General features: G+C 43.4%; 1 pseudogene; it reads left to right on the top strand.

Annotated features, from left to right (window-relative positions):
* Positions 1 to 1584: 1584 nt before the first annotated feature.
* On the top strand, positions 1585 to 1798 carry LOC116895393 (annotated as a pseudogene).
* The last annotated feature ends 8325 nt before the right edge of the window (positions 1799 to 10123 follow it).

The following is a 10123-nucleotide window of genomic DNA, read 5'->3' as shown; positions in this document are numbered from 1 at the left end:
ACTCACGCTATAGAGCAGTCTGATTCCGAACTCACAGACATCTGCCTGCCTCGGCCTCCCAAATGTTGGGATTAAAGATGTGCATTCCCTTGGGGTTGGGGATTTAGCTCAGTGGTAGAGCGCTTGCCTAGCAAGCGCAAGGCCCTGGGTTCGGTCCCCAGCTCCGAAGAAAAGAAAAAAAAAAAGTGCATTCCCGCTTTATCTTTTTTTGAGTTTTATTTCTTTTATGTGGGCTTCACCTGCATATGTGAGCCTTATACCAGGGAGGCCAGAAGAGAGTATCTAACTCCCTGAGACTGGAATCCCAGATCATTCGGGTACTGGGAATTGAACCAGGGTCCTCTGCAAGATCAGACAGTGCTCTTAACCTCTGAGCCACGTCTCTAGCCCCATCTGTTTGCTTCTTGATTCTAAGCAAATCTTACTCTGTTGATCTTGAAGCCTGTCTAGAAAACAAATTTTGAATTTAGACTCAATCAAGAGGTCTACTAAGGCTTCCACTTCGTGTGCCTTGTTCACAAGGTATGTTCAGGTTACTCTGAACTTCTTTAGAGCATTCTGAGGACAGCTGCTGAGTAAAGGAGAAATGGGCGCTCGGGTCCATAAACCCCTGGAATCCTGTCACTACACTAGCTGTGTGGATTAACACACACAGATTATCTTCTCTAACACAGTGTTTGCTTTAGTCAGGGTTACAGGGTTACTGTGACTAAAGCAGCCTGGGGAGGAAAGGGTTTATTCATCTTACTCTTTCTCATCGCTGTTCATCATTGAAGGAAGTCAGGGCTGGGACTCAAACAGGGCAGAAACCTTGAGGCAGGAGCTGTTGCAGAGGCCATAGAGGGGTGCTGGTTACTGGCTTGTTCCTCTTCCCTTGCTAAGCCAGCTTTCTTAGAGAACCCAGGACCACTGCCCAGGGATGGCTCCACCCACAGTGGGCTGGGCCCTCCCCCATGGATCACTAATTAAGAAAATGCCTTACAGGCTTGCCTATGGCTGAATCTTACTCGAAACATTTTCTCAATTGAGCTTCCTCCTCTCTGATAACTCTAGCTGTGTCAAGTTTTTATAAAACCAGCCAGGACAGTATCTTCCTTATAATATCATGGTAGGGGGAAAGGTGCCCCTGGCATGCAACGCGGCTTGTGACAGGCCGCTCCAGCTTCCACCAGTCCCCAGCCCTCGGACCCTGCTTGGCTCTGCTAGACAAGATAGGGAGGGCCCTGAGCCGGGGTGGATGTGGCCAAGGTGCAGGGAAAGAGTGAGCAAGGAGGAGTCCTAAGGAGGAAAAGTCAAGAGGGAGGATAGCAGCAAAGAGCCACCGGGTGCCACACAGGGCCGGAGACTTTTGGCTTTGAATGGAAGGATATTCCTGAGCGTGAGAAAAGAACACGTGGATCCAAAACTCTGGTGCCCGGGAGATGCTCCGCCTGGGACGATATCTTTGCCACAAACCAGAATTTAAGCCTCTCCAAAATGTGTGGTAGAACTAAAGAAAAAGACACCAGCCAGCGGTCCTCAGAACTGCGGCTGGCTCCCTCGATAATTCCAGGCAAAGATTAGAGATCGCCACTGCAGCCCAAGATGCTTGATGTGAAAGCTTGGGCCGAGAATGGCGCGAGCTGCAGACACCCACGTGGCTTCCTCACAACAGTGGCTTGGCCCTCCAGCCAGGGTTCCTAGCTAGCGCGGGATTGGCCTGGAATTTGACCAAGATGGCTGAAGCCAGGGGGGAAGGAGCAAAGGAAAGGGAAAAAAAAGTCAAGAAAATATTGCAAAACAACTGAAAAAGGATTGAAGGAATGCACAGGTTCTACAACTAGTGAAGTCATCTGGAAAACCCTGCGCACTGGGAGGACTACATGGTTTCCTTGGACTTCATGATAGCGCTTTTTAGCAAATTAAATCGAACTGTACACTGCATACAAGAATCTTGTGGTGGCCGCAACACTGTAGTAATGTCTGGGATTGGAAAAGGAAGTTTGTTGGTTTCTACTGACAGGTAATATAAGCGAGCATTTATCACACAGGCGAAACACATCTTAGCACAAAAATTCTGCTGCAAAATCGCACTCTTGTGTTCACCGTGAGGCGGAGACTACTACATTCCACACCAGCCTTCTGCCGGATCTCAGTCAAAATACGAGTCACTGAAGAGGTTATGTAAATTACCTTTAAGCTCTGTACGCTCAACCTGTAATAAAAATTCTCTAAACTGACTGCCATTTGCTATTTGGGAACTTATGTATGCACACGGAAAATTGTATTTTTGTGACAACTGCTGCAAACCATTGTCTTGCTGGGTCAAACACTGCCCACTGGATAGGAGAATTGTCTTACTTCAAGCACGTGAGGTACTAAGAAGAGGACCATGGTGCAAACCTGGCAGTGATGTCATACCTTGGGCTGGGTTTTTTCTTAGACTCTTGAGAGCAGTGAAATAGTTAACTGCCACCAGATAACTTGCCGATGACATAGATCCAGATTTGGGTTTCGTTCTCTTTGTAACTAATAATGGAAATGGTGTCTTGTCCCCTTTTGCTCATGCAGATTCAAAGTGAAAATTAAAAACTCAAGTGTATGAAGTCATACTTCATAAATGATAGAGGTTTAAATTTAGGAAACATTGTATGGGTGTAGTAGTGACTGCAGAAGCCAGATAAAATGGCAGTTAGAAGAACAGAGCTAAGGGTCTTTCAATGGCGAAACAGACATCACACTGTTAAATGTGGCTTTCTTAGACTTTTTGGGGGCAGGGGACGGGGGCTTCCAAGGCAGGGATTCTCTGTGTAGTTGTGGCTGTCCTGGAACTCGCTCTGTAGACCAGGCTGGTCTCAAACTCAGAGATCCTCCTGCCTCTGTTTCCCCGGTTCTGGGTTCGAGTGTGCACCAGAGCTTTTCTAAATGCTGTAGCTCCATTTGCTGCAGTATTTAGTGACTTAGTAACATTTTCTGCACTTCTGCTAATTGAATCTGAGGGTACAGCATTTGTCAAATAGTCTTGATAAAAATGAAACTAAATATTGAAATAAATTTGTTATTTTTAATGAACAGATATTATCTTGGTAATTTCGTGGGAGGAACTATACGATATACTTAGTGCAGAAACATAAGAAATTGTTAATAGTTCCGGGACAGTTACTGTCCTTTTCCAGATGAGGAAATTTAGCCTCAGAAGTTTAAAGACAACGGTCATGTAAGGACTAGGAAGAGAATTAGAACTTTGCAACTTTCTAATTCCATGTCAAGGGCATTGGCTGCCTCGTCACTGCATGTGGACACACAGAGTGGGTGGCTCTGGGCCACTGTCAGATAAGAGTGTGTTCTTTGTTAAGCCCACACATGCAGAGGGCAGGAAATGGATGCCTCAGGGGTGAGGTCGCTTTTCGTGTGCAGCTTTTTTTTTTTTTTTTTTTTTTTGTAAACCAATAACAAAGGCTAATCAGATACCAGTCAAGGGCATTAAGGCTGCCAGTAATCTCTACCACAGACCAAAGGATGCTGACTGGTCCCCAGGGGTAGGTCTGCGATGCTCAGAAACACTCAGTCTTCCTTTTCTCTGGGACTACATCCCACTTCCTTGGCGCTCAAACAAGCATTGCTTACCTTGATATTGGTTGAGCCTTCTTCACTCTCTGGGGCTACACTTTTGGGGCATTATCTGATTCCCCTGGGGACAGTGAGTGCCAAAGCAGAGCACCCCGAATGATGAGCTGAGGCAGGCACTAGGAGGGAGTATGTGAAGGCTAGCTCCCGTGTAGCTCCTGTTTTAAAATCTAAAGAAGAGATTCAGCTTCACCAACACTGAAGTAGCACAGCGCAGGGTGTAGACATTTGTCAGTAAGTGTGAGGTGGCCGGGGTGTTTGCTAACAGTGCTCGGAGCTAACTCTCAGAAGGAAAGAGAGCTCCTACGGGCAGGGCATGTCTTGTTCTAACTGTATCCCCCCCCCCCGAATCCTTTGCTAGCACTAAATGATCGGTCCCTGGTTAAAGGGATGTAACCCTTATGAGAACCCGATTGACTTTGTTTTTCCCTTCCTTGTGCCATCCACTTGGCATGATCTATGTCTTCTTCAGTATTTTGCCGAGACCTGACCAGATAACAAAGCTGCTTGAGAAGTGTGAACTGGACGTTGTCACGGAGAGGAAGATGGAGGCATGTAATATTTTACGAGTTTCCACGTGTCCCCTAGACAGCAGTTACTGTAGGTGGGCAGACGTACACTACGCAGAGGCACGGCGGAAGGGAAGCACCACAGGACTCATGGGTGTGACCCGCTGGGCTCAAAGCTGTGCAGCCTGAGGAATGGGGGCTGGGTACCTTCAAATGGCACTGCCCTGCAGCTCCCCCTCACAGCGGCAATGGCGGAGGCAGGTTTGGGGAGAAAGAAAACCCAGTTCTGCTACTGTCCTGGTCGGGTGATCTTGGGCAAGTCCCCAGCAATCCCCACCTTTTACCCCAGGAAAACGGTTCTCTTCCTGCACGTTAAGTGAGATTGGGTGGTTTTGGAAGACTCTACATGTTCTAAAGCAGCCCTGAGTATTAGTGAAGCATCTGATGGATGAAAGCAACTGACATTTTGAGTTTATAAGGTTGGATGAGGTAAAAATACCATATTGCTCCCAAATCTTCCATGGCCCATGACTGTCTCTCCTCAGGCACTGGCTGTCCATGCGATGCCTCTGGGCCATCCAGTAGTTAGAGTACGGCATGCGGCTACTTCCAATGTCTGCTAAGTCCATAATATGTCAAGGACAAACAAGTAATGAAATAGTACACAATATCATACATATATCATAAACAAACATGTGCATGCACACCCATGCATAGAAAAGATCTGAAAAGAACCCACTATATTCTTAAGAAAACCCTTAGATGTATGGGTCGAGTGTGTATGGGTGTTTGGTTTGCATGTATGGCTATGAACCACTTGTGTACCTGGTGCCTGAGGAGGCCAAAATGGTTGTGAGCTGCCATGTGGGCACTGAAAATGAAACCTGGGCACTTGGAAGAGCAACAGACGCTTTGAACTGTGGAGGCCTCTCCAGCCTCTTTAAACTCTATTGGATCGTTTGCTTTTAATAAACCAGTCTAGGAGTTAAAAATAAGTGTTTTTAGTCTAAGCTTTAAAGCCTTGTACAAATGTCATAATCTCTGTAATAAGGGACCCAGAGTCTTCAAGAGGCAGCTTTACCAGAAACCAACCTCTGCTAATGGAGCCTCTGCTAAAGGCTTGAAGGCCCAGAGACTCTGTACAGATCAGGGCTACATGGGAGCACCGGCTCGCATCATCTGAGAGTTTCACTGAATTACCTCGGGTAACTGGGGCTTTCCCCAGCACTTAATGAGTTTGGTTTTCTACACCAGACTTTTGAGCTAAATGATCTATAGGGACCTTTCTACTCTAAAGTCCAATGATTCTGAGTAACACTCCATGCAAAAGACCTGCATACAAAAGCAGACATATCATATGGAGGCAAGGCAGTAGTTTCATTCTTGCCACAAAGAAAGTGAAAGTTCATGTAACCCCCCCCATCTCTCTTCCTTCTCCTTTCCTCCTCCTATTGATTTAAACTACGACCTTCCACTTCAGAAGTTGAACATTCAGATCTGTATTTCGTAGCCTCCCTTGCAACTGTGAACAGCATAGGATCTGCCTTGGATACTGGCTCAGGGACTCAGACCAGGGCTGCACTGCTGGTGGCTTAGGTGTCAGGGCCCAGCAGCCAGCACTGCCATAGCCCAGCAGAGCTGTCCCTGCCATGCAGGCCTTGGCATCTTTGGGAGCTGTTGACCTGTACTGCTTTTAAACCCAAGTCTGCCATTCTTCCTGACTTCTCATATCCTCTAATAAATTCCTCTCTTGGCTTCAGTTTAGCCTGAGTTGTTTTGGCTTCTCTTGGCAACCCCCACCCCCGCCCCCTCCTGACTGACATACTTATTTTTTAAAAGAACGTGGACTTATGGCCTCCCTCACAGATACCCCCCCGACAGGGTTTCTCAGTGTAACAGCCCTGGCTATCCGTGAACACATTCTGTAGATCAGGCTGGCCTGGAACTCATAGAGATCTGCCTGCCTCTGCCTTCAGAATGCTGGGACTAAAGACACATACCACCATGCCAGGCTCAAACATGTACTTCTCTTTACAGCAGAAAATAGACAAGGAAAAGATATACTATCTCTTTCATGATCTCTCATCCACCTAGATCCTTTATTTAGAATGCATACACCATGACTAGTTCTTACGGCCTCCACACACGCTGTATCCCTTTCACTGTGTATATTCATTGGACCTATTATAGGTTATGTAAGGAAATTTTCATATGTATGTTCAGTGTAATTCAAGCCTATTCTCCACAGGCTCCCTTCTCCCCTTTCCCTCCCTTTATATGTCTACGTCCATGTCATATTTACATGTATGATGTTAGGGGACTACATAAACTCTGGGAGCGACTTGTGAGAGAAAACACATTTGTTTTTCCAAGACTGATTCAATTCACTTAATGTGGTTATTTCTAGTTGTATTCATTTTCTGCCAAGAGACATAACTTTGTCCTTCATGGCTAAAAATATATATATATATTCTGTATACGTTTATCACATTTATTTATTTATTTATTTATTTATTTATTTATTTATTTATTTATTTATTTATTCCTCTGTTGTTGGAACCAAGACTGACTCTGAAACGTAGCTATTGTGAGGAGCACCATGCAAACATCTCTCCAGAGTGTGTGAAGACACTGGAGTCCTCTGGATATGTATCCTCGAGTGCTACAGCTAGTGCATAATCTAGACCCATTTTTAGCTTATTGACAAACCTCCATGCCAGTTGGACCAGTTTGCATTCCCGCCAGCGATATACAAGGCTTCTCCTTTGTCCATATCCTCACAACATCCATTCTTATCTTGCTTTCTTACTAAGTGCCACTGGGACTGGGATGGGATGGACTCCCTTCCATCCCTCTGATGGCAGTGCTGCTGCCCACTTACAAATGTTCACTGCCATTTGTACTTGATCCTTTGAGAGCTGCCCATCCCTTGTGTCAGCCCATTTGTTGACAGTGTTTTGTGATTCCTTGCTTCTCTGAGTTCTCTAGAAATTAATCCTCTGTCAGACATATAGCTAGAAAGCCCACCTCCCACTATGCAAGCTGACCCTTCACCTGATTCATCCTCTCCTTGGTTATGTGGACATTTTAACTCAGGATTTTCCGTTTAACAGTTGTGGGAATTATTTCCTGAGCCATTAGAGGTTCAGTCGGCAAACTCCTACCCAATCCATATTCTGGAATATTTTTGTACCTTTTTCCTCTAACATTTTCAGGGTTTTGGGTCTTGTTTTAGGGCATTCTAAATTAAGTCATTTGGACTTGATCGTTGTGTAGGGCTATGGGGATCTAGTTTGACTCTTCTATGTGTGGACACCCATGTTTCCCAGAGCCTTACTGAAGAGGCTGTGTTTTACAGGCAGCTTTGTCAAAGCCACTCTGCTCTGCTCTGTCTCTTACAGTCTACCCCACCGATTATTTAATCGTTGAGATCTTTCTCTTCCTTGATTACGTTTATGCCAAGTAACTGCTTTGTTTCTGTTTGTTTTAGAAAATTTTGAATGGGGTTGTTTGCCTGAGCTTACCTGCTTTCTTGCCTGCCTGCCTGCCTTCCTTCCTTCCTTCCTTCCTTCCTTCCTTGTTTGCTCGCCTGCTTACTTCCTTTCCTAGGACAGGGTCTCTCTAAGATGCTCTTGGCTAACCTGGAACTCGCAGAGATTCCCTTGCTTTCTAATTCTTGGATTTAAAATATCTGCCACTAACCAGGTGGAGCTGCTGATTCGTATGCTATTTTTTTAAATTCTGCTTAGATGAAAATGTTTATTGATTTGGGGTTTTTTTTTTTTTGGAGGGGGATAGAGTCTTTAGGTGGTCTCCTGTTTGGAATCATATTATTTTCTAAAAGGGATATTTTGACGTCTTCCTTTCTTGTTTGTTTCTCTTCTTTTCTTGTCTTGTTACTCTAGCCAAGACTTTAAGCACTCTATTGAGTAAGAGTTGAAAAATTCAGGGACTGGGGAGATGCCTCCTCAGTTAAAAGCAATTGTTGTTCTCTCAAAGAAAGGTTGTGTTCCTAGCACCACATGGTAACTCACACCCGCCTATAACTCCAGGGGAGTCCAACACCTTCCTTCATTTTCCTGGGCAACTGCATTCATGTGCAGATCATAGAGACACAGACATACACAAGTTTCAAAACTTTTTAAAAGTGAATCTTAAATAAGAAAGAGTAGAGAAAGCATACACCTTGTTTTCTTCCTGATTTTAGTAAAATACTCTGAATTTTTCACCATGGTGTTGACTATACATTTACCTATTAGCTACACGTGGCTAGAACGTTGTCCGGGTTTGTTGTTCCTCTGTTCCTAGCATCTTTGGGACTTTTATCATAAAAGGATGGTGGATGTTGTCAAAAGCCTTTTGGAGTATTAAGATGATAATGTGATGTCTGTCCTTGAGTCCATTTATGTTATATAGTGCATTTCTTGATCACGCAGAATATATTAAATCATCCTGGCAGTGCCCCAGAGATATTCTGCGTGGACACAAACGTATCTTTATTCTTAAGGAGCATGTATGTATGTCATTCCATACATAGTTTTCCATAAATTGTCTTTTTAAAGTAGTATGTATTAATTGTGCAATCTAACAGGTTCCCTGTGACATTTTCAGATATGAGTGTAAGCACTTTGATCAGATCATGTCTTTCTTTCAAACTTAACAACAATACACATTAGAAATTATGACACAAGTATAAAGTTGCTTTGTTCTTTTCAATGATGATTCAAATCTTTCAATGAATACAGTATAATTTATGTAGCCAGTCTGCTACTGTGAATGGTTAAGCTGCTTACACTTTTGGGGACTATGTGCAAATGCTTCAAGGAATCCTTGGAAGCAGGCCATGGTGTCTAGTGCAAGTAAATTGATAGGATAGATTTCTGATGGAGGAGTTGTTTTAGTCAAGAGTATAACTTCTTAATTTTGAAAGTACCAAACTGCACTGCAGTTTATGAGACCACTGACAATGTTTTAGAGGCTGGGAATGGCAGTTCATGCTTTTAATCCCAGCACTCAGGAGGCAGAGTCAGGCAGATCTCTGTGAGTTCAACGTCAGCCTGGTCTACATAACCAGTGCTGAGACAGCCAGGGCTATGTAATGAAATCCTGTCTCAAAAACAAACAAAAAGCAAACAAATTATTTTAGACTTCTCTTATCATCAAATCCTTACCTCATCACCTATATCACCAGATTTTTATAACTTGAAGTTTTGATTTTTTTTATTTAAATTATATTCGAAACGGAACACTTTTCAATATTCAATGGCATATAATTTTTACTAATGACTTATGACTTTTATCACTAATTTTCTATTGGAATTTAACGTGTTTTAAGTTGCTTTATAAGAAAGCCATATTTCATCTCATTTTATTTCATGCCAATATTTTTCCTAACTTATTTTTTTTGTCATCTAGCCTCGTTTGTTTTATTCAATTTTTCTTCTTTGTCTTGCCAAAAAGTCTTTTAATGCATTTTGGCTCACTGCTCTCTATTAGTTTAAGAGGCTTTCCAGTTGAGAAACCTCTCATTTCTAATATTGAAGTTGCAGTTACAAAAAAAACCAACACTTGATACTTCAACAAGTACAATGTGTTCTACTTCTTCCCAGACCTCAACCAAAACTTAACAGTGGTTAAGCATGATGACACTCTCAAGGTAGGAAAGCCAAGAAAGAGAGAGAAATGAAAAGAAAGAGAAAAAAAGGCACAAACCAAAAAAAAAAAAATGTCCTCCTTCTATCCTGCCCATATCTAAGCACTGCGACTAGTTTCTCCAGTTGTTTCCAGGGTCTCCTTATGCACATTTAAGCAAACAATAGGCACCAGTGCTTTACAGGAAAAGACCACAAAGACATCAACATGTAAAGGAAGACAGCATGATGTGTGTGTGTGTTTGCTTATTATGCGTATGTTGGCTTTGTTTCATTATTCCTATGCCATTTGTGTTACTGTTCTATTGTGAAGGGACACCACGAGCAAGGTAACTCTTTAAAAAAGAAAGGCTTTAA

Source organism: Rattus rattus, chromosome 3 (genome assembly GCF_011064425.1).
Source record: "Rattus rattus isolate New Zealand chromosome 3, Rrattus_CSIRO_v1, whole genome shotgun sequence".
Lineage (NCBI taxonomy): Eukaryota > Metazoa > Chordata > Mammalia > Rodentia > Muridae > Rattus > Rattus rattus.
The sequence above is the reverse complement of the archived record's forward strand: the minus strand, read 5'-3'. Positions and strand labels throughout refer to the sequence as shown.